This window comes from Chinchilla lanigera, unplaced genomic scaffold, assembly GCF_000276665.1.
Source record: "Chinchilla lanigera isolate Chin_1 unplaced genomic scaffold, ChiLan1.0 scaffold00061, whole genome shotgun sequence".
Taxonomy (NCBI): Eukaryota; Metazoa; Chordata; class Mammalia; order Rodentia; family Chinchillidae; genus Chinchilla; species Chinchilla lanigera.
Genome location: NW_004955462.1, coordinates 7538063 through 7554561, shown reverse-complemented (window position 1 = coordinate 7554561; position 16499 = coordinate 7538063). Strand labels below are relative to the sequence as shown.

The window sequence follows — 16499 nt, the reverse complement described above, 5'->3', positions numbered from 1 at the left end:
CTGACTTGTCCTTGTTGCCCAGGATTGCTTTTGCTATTCTGGGTCTCTTCTGGTTCCAGATGAATTTAAGGCATATTTTCTCAAGATCTGTGAGGTATGTTGGTGGTAGTTGAATGGGAATTGCACTGAATCTGTACAGCAGCTTTGGGTCAGCTTCTTACTTAAATAAGGAGAAATGTAAAGTATTTTCCTCTTATTTTCCATGTATCCTTACAACCTTTGGCCCTGGTTTGGACACTTTTCCTTTTGCACATAATTATGTAAAAGCTCAAGGTGAGAAAACTTGTTTTCAAATTTGTTTTGCTGAGATGGGTACCTAAAAGAAATTTGGCTTTGTTTTTGTTTTTGTTTAGCTTTATTACTTTGTTGTTGGTCTGAGTTCATTTTGAGGATTTTAGATTCCTACTTTTTATCAGCTCATTAACTTATTTAAATTGATGATTTTTCTTTTTATTCACTATATGAGGTTATTTACTCTTGGAGAATCTTTCAAGATTTCTAACTCATTGTATTGCCAGATATAAAAAATAGCATGAACATATCTAGTTCTACCCTTTCTTTTGTCAGTCACTTAGAACCATACAATCCTTTTGCCTAATAATGTAGTGCCATGTGGCAAAGACAATAAAAATGTTTATAGCCTTTTTACTCAATATGACTCTTGAGAATTTATTGTGAGGAAATAATTTAGTAGTAACAAAACACTATCAGCACGCAGCAAAGCAATTTGATTTAGACAGCCAAACACTGGAAACAAGCTAACTATCCATTAGGGAAATCACTGACTACACAACTATTAAAATACTCATTATGAAGACTACGGAACATGCAATTATATGCTAAACTGTACTAAAGTTTAAAATCTGTAAAAATATTTAAGTATATTCCAATGACAACTTCTACAAAAATATATGTAGGTAAGGATGGGTAAGATAATGCATGCATACATACATACACTGACTTATGTTTGACTGAGAGAATTATGGTTTATCTTGCTCTTTTAATTTTTCTTTGATATTTTAATACATTATTTTTAATTTTAAGATGCAAAAGAAGTTGCCACTTATCTTTGGCACTTGAAAGGGAAAATGATATGTCTGATTATTCTGTTCTTACTGTAGTTTGGCAGTGTGTTCATGTGTGAAATAAGGATATTAACTCCCATCTCAGTGAGATAATACTAAATTAAAGATTCTAGACCAATATCTTGGCTGTGGAAGATAATTAATAAATGGTTAACAACCATTTTTCTCACACCCAAGCTAGAAGGGATGGGTGCAGACAATTGAATCTAGGCTCATATCTCTCTCATCATGTGGTAAACTGAAATTAAAATGGAGAAGAGAACTAAATGTTTAACCAGAAATACTTAATATAGTGCTGGAAGACAGGATAACCCTTGAAATATAGGCGTAGGCAGGGATTTTCTGAACAGAACCAGAGTTACACAGGAAATAGTTCTGAGAATCAATAAATGAGATCATATTAAATTAAAAAGCTTCTGTAGCACAAAAGAAACAACCAACAGAGTGAAAAGGCAATATACAGAATGGGGAAAAAAATTGCCATAATTGTTTTTGCTGTTCTGGGTCTCTTCTGGTTCTGTATTAATTTTAGGATTGTTTTTTCCAGTTTTGTGAAGAACTCTGTTGGAATTCTGATTGAGATTGTGTTAAATCTGTACACCAATTTTGGAAGTATGGCCATTTTGACTGTTGGTTCTGCCTATCTGAGAATAGAAGAAAACTTTCCATTTTTGGAAGTGCTCTTCAATTCCCATCCTCAGAACACTATCATTTTCGCAGCAGAAGTTGTTCACTTCCTTAGTTAGGTTAATACCTAAGGATTTAATAGATCATTCACAAAGAGGAGGAGATCCAGAGCTGGAGGGAGATTGGAGGAAGAGAAGAAGGAAAGGGATAAAGGAGGAAGAAAATGAATCGGGATGTGCTATGTACACACACCAACTCCACACGTGGAGTATAAATATGCACGGCAAACATGTACAAAGAAGGAAGAGGGTCAAGAGATGCAAGCAAGTGTGAGGGAGGGAAGGAAAAGGGGATGAAAAAAGAACTAAGATGTGTCATAACATGTGCCAACTTCCCACAAGTAGTGTAAACATTACGCACTACACACATATACAAATAAATTTTTTTAAAAGAAGTTTGACTCAAGATGTAAAATAAAAAGTCTGTAAAAATGGGGCATTTTTCACCTTGATGTTATTATTCTGTTAATACAAGTGCAGGCCCTCCCCCCCACTGTCTGCTGCTTTGGCTGCTCTCCAGCATCCAGAGTTCATGATTATTTCTGAGGGAAAGCTGATGGGAGAAGGACTTCTCCAAAAATGGAAGGGGGGAAGCCTCTCAATAAAACCAATCTTTGAACAGCATTTTTTTAAAAAAAAAAAAAAGGTTGTGCCATTTCCTGTATATTGTATTCTGTCCTGTTTTACTCAGCCATATGCTCACCCAATTACTCTCCATGGAAATTCAGTGACCATTCTTAAGTGTCCCCCATATTGTTAAGTACGGTGGCCCCACTGTACCATAAAAGGAACATATTTTATAATATATTGGCTTATTAGTGAATAAGTGCATAGTATATTAAAACAAAGCTACACTTAGAATCCCAGATTCTCAACTGTTCACTAGGAAGCCTGAAGGGAGTCACTTGATATCCACAAATAACAGGTTTCTCATTTGTACACCACAATCATGACCCCTATGTTATGGGATTGCTGTGAGGACAAACGAAAATGTACATATCCTGCCTGTCATGATGTGTGGTGTAAAACAGGTGCTCAAAAGATAATAGAAATTGCAAATGCAAGGTCATGAGTTTGATTCCCGGTACTTGGAAAAAAAAATAAATAAAAAAAAGATAGTAGAAATAATAATTCTAACATAATCTATTTTTTAAAATGTGATTTCTTTCTTAAAACACTTTTAGGTTTACAGCAAGTTTGAGCAGAAAGTATAGAGGCTTTCCAATATGCCACTCCACACACACATACAAATTGGCTCTCATAGACTCTGATATGATCAACATCTCCAGAATGGTACATTTGTCACAATTAGTCAACCTACAGCAACACATCATTAGTACCCACAGTCCATAGTGTGCATTAGGTTCCACACTTAATATTATACATTTTATGGGTTCAGAGAAATATGTAATCACATAGGAGATATGAGATGTGATCAAAATATATGGTGTTTAAAATGTCTTGTGGGAATTGCCATTAATCCCTCTCAAAATCCTCCACTTCAGACACACTTATTTCCTCATTCTTGCCACTTTCTGAAGCAGTTCTGGAAGTCTTTATGTCTCTACAAGATGTGATTTACAAAAACACAGTGAATGCTGCTCCTAAGTGCCATCCAATGAAAAGACAAGATTGAAAGTGCCATCCAATGAAAAGACTTCATTCACCTGATTTGGCAGCATGTGGCTTTTGGACCTTCGTCAAGGTAAAAATTATCATGAATGATCAATATTTGATATCATTTCAGTCCATCAAGGCAGCCAGGACAGTGAAGTAAAGACAGTCATGAAAGGGGACTTCCAGAACTGCTCCAGGAAGTGGAAAATTATGGAATAAGTGTATTGAAAAGAGGGGGATATTTTGAGGGGGATTCTTTTACTGAAATTTTTGAAAATTTCAATTTCTCCTCTATGTTTTAATCATACTCACACATCCACCATTATAGTACCATACAGCATAGTTTCCATGCCCTGAAATTCCACTGTGCTCTGCTTATTACTAGTGTGCTTCTTCCCTTCCCCACTAATCTCTGGACACCTCTAATTGTTTTATTGTCTCCAAGATTTTGCCTTTTTGAATAACATATATTGGAACCATATGATATACTTGATATGACCTTTTCACATTGCTTTGTTTTACTTAGTAACAGGAATTTGAGGTTCCTCTTTGTCTGCCTTAATTTTGATAGTTAGGAATAAAGCTGCTATAAACATTTGTCACATAATCCTGTGTGCAGGTTTCATGGTAGATTTAAGTTTGTAATTTCTGTGGGTAAATATCCAGGAACTAGATCATACAAAATAGTATGTTTACTTTTGTAAGCAACTGTCCAAGTGTCTTTCACAGTGGATTTCTTAGGTAGCCATTCTGTCTCAGGAGAAAATACCTGAGACTTGCCATTTAAGGAGAAGTTTATTTTGGCTTCTGCTTTCAGAGGTTGCAGTCCATGGTCGGCATGCTCCGAGGCAGGAACAACATGGCAGGAGAATGTGGTGGTGGGAAGGACCAGGATCAACTCATGGCATCCTGGAAGCAGAGAACAAAGGAAGCGCTAGGTAGGAAGCGGTCAGAGCCCAGATATAGTCCCCAAAGTCATATTCCCATGTCCCACCAAACCATATCCAGAAGTGTGCTTTATTCATCTTGTAGGCCTCTCTCAAGACAATTATATTAGCACCTAAAATTAACCAACACAGCGGTCTACCATGGTGCATTCCCACCAGCACTCAGTGAGAGTCCCCCTTGACTCCACAGCCTTCCTAGTATTTGCTATTGTCAGTGTTTTGAGCATTGGCATCATGATCTGACTTCCAAATTTTCCTTTCCAAGGAAGAAGGATAACAGATTAATGGAGAGAGGATATATAATGACACTGGGCTTCTTGCATTTTGTACTCTCTCAATTAAGTAGGTGCCTTGGCCATCACTGGTTCTTCTTAACCCTTATCCTCCCCTCCTATGACCCCCAACACCTGACAACCTTCTGCTCCTGATGCAAACAATGAAGAAATGAACCTACTCTGCCTCTCTGGCTCACACTGATTGTGCCCTTCTCAAGCTCCCTGTGCTCAGAAGCATGACGTTTTCATAATTACATGAGAAATTGCTCAGAATTGTATTCTAACTGCTTGAACTTCCACATGCCCTGAACGAAACTGCAAACAAAAACCATGTGTATGTATGCTAGTCTTACACCACAGCCCATGTCAAAACCTTTTTGAATTGTTACATGAGTTGATTCTTTCTAACTGAACTCCCACAGTAGCAGTTCCACACCTTTAATTCCTCATTTTACATGCAGCCCTTAGCCTGTGAAAACTGAGGTAGATCCTATGACATCTGTTCCTTCCCATCTTTTTCTCCTTTTGGACAATGTGTGACTCGAGAGAAAAGTCAGTAGGTAAACTGGCTCAATGCTCAAATTTTTTGTGGCTCACAAGTACCATAGGATTCAATATCTTGTGCCTCGTGAGTTTTCTTTGATAAGGTTATTAGGTAAAAGGTTGATGAAAGAGTGAATGAATTCTCACGCCATCCAGTATTGCCATAGATTGAAAATGGACCCCCAGAGATGTCCATATTTTAATCCTCAGAATTTGTGAATATTTTACATTTCATACAAAGGAGACTTTGCTGATACGATAAAGGGCATGCATATGATTATTAGAGTATCCTGGGCAATCCACATGGGCCAGACTAATCACAGATGACATTTTTTTTAATCAGAAAATTATTATGCTTGGTTTATAAGGAGATGAGAGAGAATAAAGAGGGAAGAAATTAAAAGCGTGAGAATCAATCTACTTGCTACTACTAGATTTCACAGATGAAGGAAAGGCCTAGGGCAACAGGACTGCCCTCTGCTGACAGCCATCCAGAACATAGTCCTATAACCAGACCAACTGAATTCAACTGAAATGAGCAAAGAAATGGATCCTGCCCCAGAGCCTGAAGAGAGGAGCACAGCCCTGGGACCCTTGATTTTAGCCAGGTGAATCTGAGTCAGGCTTTTGACCTACAGAAATACATGATAATAAATTCATGTTGGAAGCTGCTACATTTGTAGTAATTTTTTACTGCAACAGTGGAAGTCTACTTCTGGTGGAACTAAGACAGAGAGAGGGAGAAAAAAGAATCCCTTCCTGGTCATTTTGCAGATATCCAGGCCATTGCTGGAAAAGCTTCCAATTAGTTGGTCTCTAGAACTCTAGAATGGCTAGTGATCCAGCCTCAGTGTTAAGCTCATCACATTTCTGGTGTACGCATAGGAAAGTTGGAGCTAGACTCTGAGCACCTAGGAAGAAGAGGTGGGATTTACAAAGAGCTGTACCCCAAGTGAGAAGTCACTGTAAGAGAATGGCCATTCTTTCTCCTATGTCTCAGGCTGAGTCTTGTGAAATGGTCCCTCTTTGCTGCTGTCATTGACAGCCAGAGTAAATCGATGGAATCTGGATCATAATAAAGGAAGTAAAAGTGTCAATGGCTTAGATGTCCAAGGACTTCAGTGTGCCATAGCACCATCTGAACAAAGCCAGCTGGAAATGAGCTTAATGGGGGATTTCCTGAACCTATTCCCTATTGTTAGGAAGCAGTATTGGCTTTCTCCCCTACAACTATGCCAAAGAATCACACTGCATAATCTACAGAGACATACTGGTCATTTCTCTCAATAAAAGCAACTTTTAAATAAATATTTATATTAATAGCAAAAGGGTCAATGGCTTATATTTCACTAGAACTGGACTGGCTACACAACTGGAAGGGAATAAAAGGTGAGCCCCATAGACCCACTAAAAGGATTGGCTCTTGACTCTGGATCGCACATTTCCTCTTATTCTCAGTTCTGGCAGGCGCTTCAGTTCAAGATATCAATTTGATGAGTATGAAGTCATGTCACTGAAAATTTGATTAAAGGATATTTTGTTATCTAGATAAGAAGGAGTTAATTTGGGATCTGGAGACATATGGTTGACTTCCCTATTTAAGTGTAGTTAGTAACAGCAGTGCCTAGTGTCTCTCAGATTTTATTGACTGACCAAATGATTGACCAGGAACAAACACACTTTAGCTCATTTCACAGGGAATGTGAAAATTTTCTTCACAAATCTTCCATGTAGACATATAGTAATTAACCTGCTAAGGCACAATTATTATTAATTGCATTCCTATGTAACTTTTAGAAACCATTGTAAAATTATCATACCTGTATAGCCTGCAAACTGTGCTACATAAGACCAGTTTCCTTTGTCAACACTGGTAAAATAAATTGTTTCATGAATGCATTAAAATTCTACCCATACCCAAGGGTAGGGCTCTTCCCAGAGTAGGTCTGTTTTTTCCAATCTGCTATTCTATTTAAAGTTTTAAATTCACTTAGTTATTTAGGTTGTTTATATATCTGACCTGTTTAACATCCGATCTATTTCACTTCTCTTACTCATTGATATACTCCAAACTGCCTCATTTTAACTTGACAAAAATATTCTAAGTTAGAAAATCATACTAGATAGTTATAATTGCTGGAAAATAATAGTCCAATTTCTCCTGTATTTGAGAGATAGGAGATAAAATGGGGCAGTCTAAGTGATGAATTATATGTGTATATGTATATGAGAGAAAGGAGGAGGGAGGGAGTGAGAGAGGGAGGGAGAAAAGTAGAGAGAGGAGAGAAAGAACTCTAAAGTGGCTCTTAGTGTCTAAGTTGGGTAGTAAGCAATTCTGTTAGTCTAAACAGGAAATAAAAAAGAAATAGCTGGCTTATAGGTGAATAAAATGAGTTCAGGTTTTAAGAAGCTTAGTTCCAGAATGTGAAGCATTCGGGTAATTTTAGGCAATTGGAAGCAAAAGTCTGGAACTCTTTAGAAGAGAAGAAAGCCCAAAAGCTGCCAGCCCTGTAAAATGGTACAGCAATCCTGGAAACTATTTGGCAGTTTTTTTAAAAAACCAAGTATATACTTACCAGACAACTCAACTATTGTACACTTGAGCATTTATCCATGATAAATGAAAAATCACAAACCTTCTATTTATACAAAAACTTATTTATACATGAATGAATGCTTATAGAAATTGTATTCATTAAAAAACTAAAGAAAAATGAAAATGCCTTTCGTGAATACCAACTGTGGTATATGTATACAGTGGCACTGAACTGAGCAATCAAGAGAAAAGAATTACTGATCTTTCACATAGATGGATCATATAACTGGATCTCACAGGAATCACATAGATGGATCTCACAAGAATTAATCCTGAGTGAAAAGAAAAGTAAGCCAACCTCAAAATGGTATATATTTATTATTTCACTGTATAACATTTTTAAAACAACAAAATTAGGGGAAGGCGGCGGTGTAGGCACTTGGACAGGGGAGGCTGGAGGCAGCCCGGCTATGGCGACAGACCCTCTCCTCTGAGCTCTCTGAAGTGTGCTCCCTGAGGAGCCAGGTCCCGTTGGCTCGCTGAGCAGGAGCCGGGTCCCGGGGTGGGGGCTCGGCCCGGAGGTCTGAGGCTGGCGGCGAGGCCGCCCCGGTTTCTGTTACTGCCCGGGCAGCCGCAAACGCAAGCAGAGCAGCGGAACCTTCTGCTACCGTCACCCTGACTCAGAAACAGACGAGGATGAGGAGGAAGGTGACGAGCAGCAGCGGCTCCTCAACACCCCTAGGAGGAAAAAATTAAAGAATACATCCAAATATATTTATCAAACATTGCTTTTGAACGGTGAAGATAGTGACATAAAGAGTTGTGCTCTAGAAGAGTGGAGTTTACATAAAATATATTTATGTCAGTCAGGCTACTTCTCTAGTATGTCCAGTGGTTCTTGGAAACAACCCAGCACGAATATTATTGAACTGGAGATTCCTGACCAGAATATTGATATAGAAGCACTGCGTGTTGCTTTTGGGTCACTGTGTCGTGATGACGTTTTAATAAAGCCCAGTCGAGTCACTGCTATTTTGACAGCAGCTTGTATTCTGCAGTTGGATGGGTTAGTACAACAGTGTGGCAAGACAATGAAGGAAACAATGTGAAAACTGTACGTGGCTATTACACATCAGCAGGGACCTATGGATTAGATTCTGTAAAGAAAATGTGCCTTGAATGGCTTCTAAACGATTTGATGACTCATCAGAATGTTGAACTTTTTAAAGAGCTCAGTGTAAAAGTCACGAAACAGCTCATTGGTTCATCTAACTTATTTGTGACGCAAGTGGAGATGGATGTATACACAGCTCTAAAAATGTGGATGTTCCTTCAACTTGTGCTTTCTTAGAATGGATCTTTAAAACAGCTTTTGACAGAAACAGATGTCTGGTCTTCTAAGCTGAAAAAAGATGTTCAAAGTATGGCCTTCCTTGAAACTGAGCAAGGAAATCCATTCAGGTCAGTGGTTAGACATTTAAGGTTACAGTATATTATTATTAGTGATCTGGTTTCTGCAAGGATTATTGAGACGGTTCTTTAGTACCTTCAGAATGGCCGTCTTCAGGATACAAAAGCAGTGACTTGCTATGCTGCGGGCGGAACAGGACAGTGTAGTGGGGCCTCAAGAAATCAGTAAAGAAGAACTAGAGGGAAATAACATGAGATGTGGTAGAAAACTTGCAAAAGATGGTGAATACTACTGGTGCTGGGCAGGTTTTAACTTTGGCTTTGACCTATTTGTAACTTATGTCAACTAGGACATTATTTTCAAATGCAACACACTGAATCAGCGTGTAGTGGGTCTGTCAGTTTACAACCTCGAAGGAGCATAGCGTTTTGACTTTGTTTGGCTTCTTTTGATAGTAGTGGAAAACTAGTATGTAGTGGGACAACCGGCTATCAAATATTTACACTTGAAAAGGATCAGGAATAAGCGGTGATGAATTTGGACAGCAGGCTTCTGATCTTCCTTTTGTATATCTGCTGTAACTTCTTATATGTATTGCCAGAAAAAAGAACTGAAAATAATCACTACCCAGGAAATCCAGAATACTGAGGATTTCATCCATTGGAAACGGAAGCACTTCGAAAAATTTTTAGGCCTATCTTAATGGCCCTACTAATAATTAATGTTAAAACAGAAAAAAATAATAAAACAACAGAATTAGGATATGGAGAACTGATTGTGGCTGATGTGATTTTGGAAGGAGAGTGGGAAAAAAATTAACACAAAAGAGCCTTGTGGTTCAAGGGTTCTATATCTTGGTTGTGGTGGTAGTTACTGGATCTATACATGTGGCAAAATTGCATAAGACTATATACCTATGCACAAGATCATATCAAATTGGTGACATTTGCAGGAACTCTGAGCATTATACCAATGCCAACATCCTAATTTTTATGTTGCACTATAGTTATACAAAATATTACCTTTGAAGGAAATGGAGCAAAAGGCCCATGAGACTTTTTGTATATTTTTTGTATTTTTAAGTATATTTTGCAGTTTCCTGTGAATCCATAACTATTTAATAATAATAATGGATATATATCCAAAATTTAATGATAGCTATCTTAGTCTATTTTCTGTTACTGTAACTAAATATCACAGGCTGAGTGTTATGGCTTATATCTAGATGTTCCCCTAATACCTTATATGCTTGTAGGTGGGGCTTTGGGAAGATGATTGGATCATGTGGGTGTGATACTCATCAGTGGACTAACCATTTATAACTAAACATGATGCTGGAAGGTATAGCCTGCTTGGAGGAGGTAGGTCACTGGGAATGTGGCCTGGAAGGGTTTATCTCCCTCCCTCATTTCTCCCTTCATTCTCTGTGCTTCCTGTCCATCGTGCTATAAGCAGCTCTCCTCTGCCAGGCCCCTTCCGTGCCATCCTGCCTTGGAGCAAGCCAGCTATGGACTGAAACCTCTACAAACTATGAGCAAACCTTGTTCTATTGGCCACCATGTGATTTAACATAGGAAAATTATTTTTACTGGACAAGTTTTGGTTTTATCATAAGTAAGATGGAATAACAGCTATGCTATCACTTTGGATTACTTTAAGGATGATATGAGGTGATATATGTAAAGAACATATAAGCCCTCAATAAATATTAGCCATGATTTTAACTTTTAAGGGTATTAGTAAACCCAAACAAGGCCTCAATTGCAAATTTGTAGCTTCAATGACAATTGCTGTATAGTGTAACCTGTGCAAGAAGCCATTGACAGTGGCTTTGAAGGCTTCTGAGTTTTATACTTCATGGTGCAATGACAATGGGAAACAAGTTTTTGCTGTAGAATGTCTGAAGTAAGCTGAACCCAAGGTAGTGGGAGCAAAGGATGGAATACTCTACCTTGGTAGACTACAGGGGAAAAAGAAATCATAGTGAGCAATGCTGTGCAAAGATCAAAGGCTTTTGAGAGAGTCATTCTCCATAGCTTAAAGATTTCATGGAATCGCTTAAGCTGCTATGTTCAAATGATTTAAATCTAAAGATAGGAAGCAGTAGCCAGCGCAAGATCCTCCTTTCCAATGAAGCAGGATGTGAGTCAAAATAAATCTCTCCTCCTTTAAAGAAAGGAAAGTTACCCAAACAGATTTTTTTACCAGGGAAGTGGGGGTCCACGCTGGGACACTATCATACAGTGTGATTCAGAAGCCTTTTTTTTTGTACCGGAAATCAAACTCAGGACTTTGTGGTTGACAGGCAGGTGCTTGTGCCACTGAACTATATCTCCAGCCCTTTTTTTTTTTTCTGGTACTGGGAACTGAACTTGCGACCTCATGCTTGCCAGGCAGGCGCTGTGCCACTGAGCTATATCCTTGGCCCTCGGAAGCCTTTAAAACTGGTTCACAGGAAGACTTTTGAAAAGTTTGGAGATGCCAACTAGAGACGCCCTAGAATACTGTAAACCAAGTTTGAGGGGAGATTCTTATCAGAACTCAGAGGACAGAATGCTGATAGAAAGACAGGTTAGAGAGGCTCAGCAAGTATCAGTTGAAAAGAAGGAATCCATCAGCAGTCAGATTTCAAACTATGTGTGTTATAATCTGGCAGAAAATTTGTCTACATTTTGAGACTTTGCTGAAGACTAGAATTAAGGGCAGCACTCAATGGAATGTCCCTTCTGCCTAAATCTCCTCTGTAACTGACTGTTTCTGGATTAGTATCTATTAAAACTTGTATCTAGATGTCCACCCAAAGTTTTATGCACTCAGAGGTGGGGCTTTCAGGAGGGACTGGACCATGGGTGTGTGATACTGCATCGTGTGTGTGTGTGTGTGTGTGCTACTAGATTAGTCCACTGATTGGTTTAGCATAGTTCTGTGTGTGACTGAATGAATTTACTGAATATGGAAGAATAGAAGATCTACCCTACATGTGAGCAGCACCACCCAGGCCTATAGCCTGGATGGAATAAAAAGGGAAAGCAAAAGGAAGGCTACTGCTTCTTGCCTGGCTTGCCATGGATGGTTGTTTCTCCTCTGCCATGTCTTAGAGCCAGCTGACTATGAACTGAAACCTCTATAACTTGTGGATGTGAGGTATTTTGTCCCAGCAGTGACAAGGTAACAAAGACTGTATCCTTTCTCTACCTTTAGTACTCAACTATACACAGATCTGAAGCCTACAGTCTCACCTCATCTTACAATAGTTTTTTAGTTCCTTTGATTTCAGAACATTCTTCTTACTGTAATTCATATTTACTTATATATGATTTTGTGATTTGTGTTTTGGTTTGTTTACCTTTAGTTTTCCTCAATAGCCTATTCTCTCAACAAATTCAAGTTATTTATTAAATGCCCCTTTAGAAAAAGATTATTGCCCTAAGGAGATTGCAGTCATGTTTGAGATTTTATTTGCTAATCTACAAGAAAGAGAACTGTGACATGGTAAGTTTTATGCAAAGAGAAATAGTAATGCACAGAGCAAGGGGAACTTAGCCTAATAAATAATTCATGAAAGATATTCATAAGATCAAAGTGAACTTGTGAATATGATATTTGCATGGTTTTTCCTCCTCGGTTGTCTGATAACAACAGGAATGCCTTTTGCAAACTTCCATTCTCAGGTGCGAGGATATTTCCCAATTTGAATTAATTAGATGTCTAAGTCAGATTTACAAACATGCTCATGAGGCTTGGCGATTAGAGAATAATTTCCCAGAATAACCCTACCGTGGAGGACATACGCAGTGGAGAGCTGAGGTGCCTACGGACAGATGGACTAGGCGTTAAAAGCCATCAGTCTGCATAGGAAACACCTTGCCTAACTTATTCTTTTCCATTTTTATTACTATGTTAGTCACTAGAACTATTTTTTGACTACCATGATAATAAAAGACATAAAACAGGGTTCATTAAGGGTTGTCACACCACTGTCCGGAAAAATCACCAGCATTTTTCTTGGTATTGACATTTACGGAAACATTCACTTACAAGAAGACAAGGGAACCTCTGAACTTTGTAATGAGGATTCCATGCTTTCGGGTCTGCATAGGAAGCAGCTTGGCAAGATCACCAACTATCACTACAAGGAGAGAGTGGAGTCCGAGCTAAAACTTAAAAAATAAGTAGAAATTAGGTAGGCAAAAAAGGATGCCAGCTGGGTGTGATGGTGCTACTGCATGCCTGTAATCCCAGCACTTAAGAGGCTGAGATAGAAGGATCGCCATGACTTCAAGGCCAGCCTGGGGTACATAGTGAGACCCTGTCTCAAAAAGAAAGATGACCAAGTGGGGGATGGTGGGTCAGACAAAGATAAAGGCAGTTTGGGCCAGGCTTGTAGCAGCATAAAGTAATAAATGTGGCACATACTTCAGATATATTTTGGAAGTAGGAATAGTAGGATTTGCTTATGGATCATGTAAGAGAGTAAGAAAAAGAGATAAGTAAGTCATAATTCCTATGTGTATACCTATGAATAATTATGGATTGAGACAAGCGGGTGGGAAAGAGAATAAGAATTACAACCCAGGTTTGCCAAATTCATTTTGAGGAGCCTATTGGCTATGTGTAAGTGAAGAATTCCAGCAGGTGGCTGTGTATTAGGGGACTCAATAAAAATGTAAGAGACAGAAAAGTTAATTTGAGAATCACTTGCTTATGCATAGTAGTTAAAGCCATGGGAGTAGATGAGCTACTCAGAGTAGAAGTTAAAAATGCAATGAAGGCCAGACCCCTGGAGTGCACTGGGAAAGTAACAGAGGAACGGGAACTGGAGAAGGACCTCAGCTCTCAGCAACCAATGAGGTGATGAAGAAAGACACTGGATAGTGTCTTCTAGTGTCTATGATAGGCACTAGAAGGCAAGGGATGAGAGGATTCCAAAGAGGCAGTCATGAACTGCTGGGAAACTGAATAAGCACAGAAGAGCAAGCTTTAGATTTGAAAATATAGAAGATTTCTTTGATAATCACTTTGTGTGGAGTGGAGAGTCAAAAACCCAAGTAGAACAGGTCGAGTAGATAATGAAAAATTAGGAAATATAACTTGCAAATAGAGAATGCTTTAGAGATGATTTTCTGTGGAAGGAAACAAAGACATGGAATTTCAGCATGCCTTGTGTTTCTGTGGGAAATGTAAACATTTTGATACCAAGGATAATATTCTATGCTTTGCTTCATGCTACTACATTACCTAACATATTCTCTTAGGTACATTCTCCATTCTGATGATTGATGGAAGACTTGTGATTTGTCAAGAAGAGAACAGTTGTAGGTGAAACAATACTGGAGATGGAAGACTTTAGATTTCTATTCTAATTCAGATGTCAGTGACAGATTAAAGTAAGGCACTAGAAGAACACCTAGAAAAATGAATATTATTATGTACTTAGAATTGTAGAATGCGATCATTGATAGTGATATGTTGACAATGGCACATATATGACACTTCACTGATTATAATAATCTGGCAAAATTATTTCCTATTCAGGACAGAAAATGGGAAGCTCTATTTAGAAAGCTCAGCGTTTATTCTTGCTATTAACTGTTTCCAAAACCTTGTCAATAATAAGAAAACCACCGTGGTGCTGGAGTGGTCTGAACAATAGAAAGACAGGTCTCAACAAGACTTGTTCGAAGAAGATAGTTGGCATAGCATCAGGTAAAGTCTTTAGGTACTAATACGGTAAGACAAAGGGTGTTACCTTTTTCTTCTCTATTTCGTGGCTACTGTACTTCTGACCCTTTATCCTTGAAATTGCCAAATTCATAAACTTACCACGGAATGACCATACTCTGGGAAGTTGCTGTATATTTAGCAACTTACAGTGGTCATATTTATATGCCATAGTGAGAAGTGACTAATAGGAAGTACCATGAACAGAAAATGAGAGCTATTTATCTGCAGATGGATTTCCTTTTCCAGAGCAGCTACTGGGAAACTGTCATGCAAGTGAAATCAGTCTTTAGAGTCCCTTCTTCTATGGTGTTTTCTTCCACAAGCAGAAAGAGTATTGTGCTCCCTGGATTTTATCTCCACAGGAAAAAATAAAAAAGTAATTGATTGATAAACTACCTTCTCTGAAACTCTTGGTATCTAAACGTCATTGTATTTTCAACAGGCACTCAAGGAAAGCACTGTTTTGTCCACTTCACTAGAAGGTTCTCCACTTCACTTCAGAAGTCGTGGTCACGGCTGTGACGCATGCGTGACAGGGGAGGTGCTGTCTCCAGTTCGTCTGTGCAGCCCCCTCCATCACAGTCCATCTCCCGGCTCTTACTTGTTAGTTTGCTCAGTCATGACAGCAGATTTCTGATCAAAAGTTACTTTGTACCCTTCACCAAGTATGTTGTCTTGAAAGGAACAGGGGCTGGGGATATAGCTCAGCGGCACAAGCGCCTGCCTAGCAAACACAAGGTCCTGAGTTCAATTCCCAGTACAAAAAAAAAAAAAACCCCTCACAAAACCCATGTGGTTAGCTTTATGATCTAAATGATGTTAGATCCAGGTATGCCCAGAACCAGTTAACTAACTGGATTGACAGTACAGAATCCAAAGTCGAAAACATGGTTTCAACCTAAAATTTCGTCCATTACTTTGTAGTAGAAAAGCTACAACCCAAAGCTTTTTTCTGCTATTCTGTAGGTGAGATCTGAAGTATTCCATAGAAAGAAGGGTCATAAAGCCAAGGGACAAAGATAAGTTTACCATGAAAGGAAATGTCCAAAACACCTTTCCCCCTTACAGAAACTACTAGTTTAAACATATAGTGCAAATCCAGGCGCAGTGGCACATGCCTGTAATCCCAGCACTCAGGAAGCTGAGTCAGGAGAATCGCTGTGAGTTCAAGGCCAGCCTGGGCTGCATAGTGAGACCCCGTCTCAAAAAGCAAAACAGTAAAAATGTAGTGGAAAATTTCATTCACTTTAACACTTTAAAAAGAACAGAAGATACATGGGAATAAGTTTAAGACATTTGTAGGACATGTGAAGAAACAGAAAAACATAAATAAGGACTTAAGGAAAAAACTTGGATACATAGGCAAGTATGCCATATTATTGGATTAAAAAATTCAATATTCTAAGTGTTCCAATTCTCATCCAATTATTCTATACATGTAGTATATATGTCTAGCAAAATATCAAAGGAATTGCTACAAATTGTTGAAATTATTATAAGGTTTACTTGGAAAAAATAAACATGTTTGAATTGTGAATAACAAATCTCTAACTTCCCAAAAAATCTTTGAAAAGGAAAGACAGCAAGGAGAGTATTACTTGCCAGATACACAACTGAATTATAAAGGTGCATTGATTAAAAGCATTTTACAGAAGTGCAACAATTGTTAGCAAAG

The 16499-nt window shown here is 38.5% G+C and overlaps 1 pseudogene; it reads left to right on the top strand.

Moving 5' to 3' along the window:
- The first annotated feature begins 4226 nt into the window (after window positions 1-4226).
- On the top strand, window positions 4227-9748 carry LOC102029948 (annotated as a pseudogene).
- Window positions 9749-16499: the final 6751 nt, after the last annotated feature.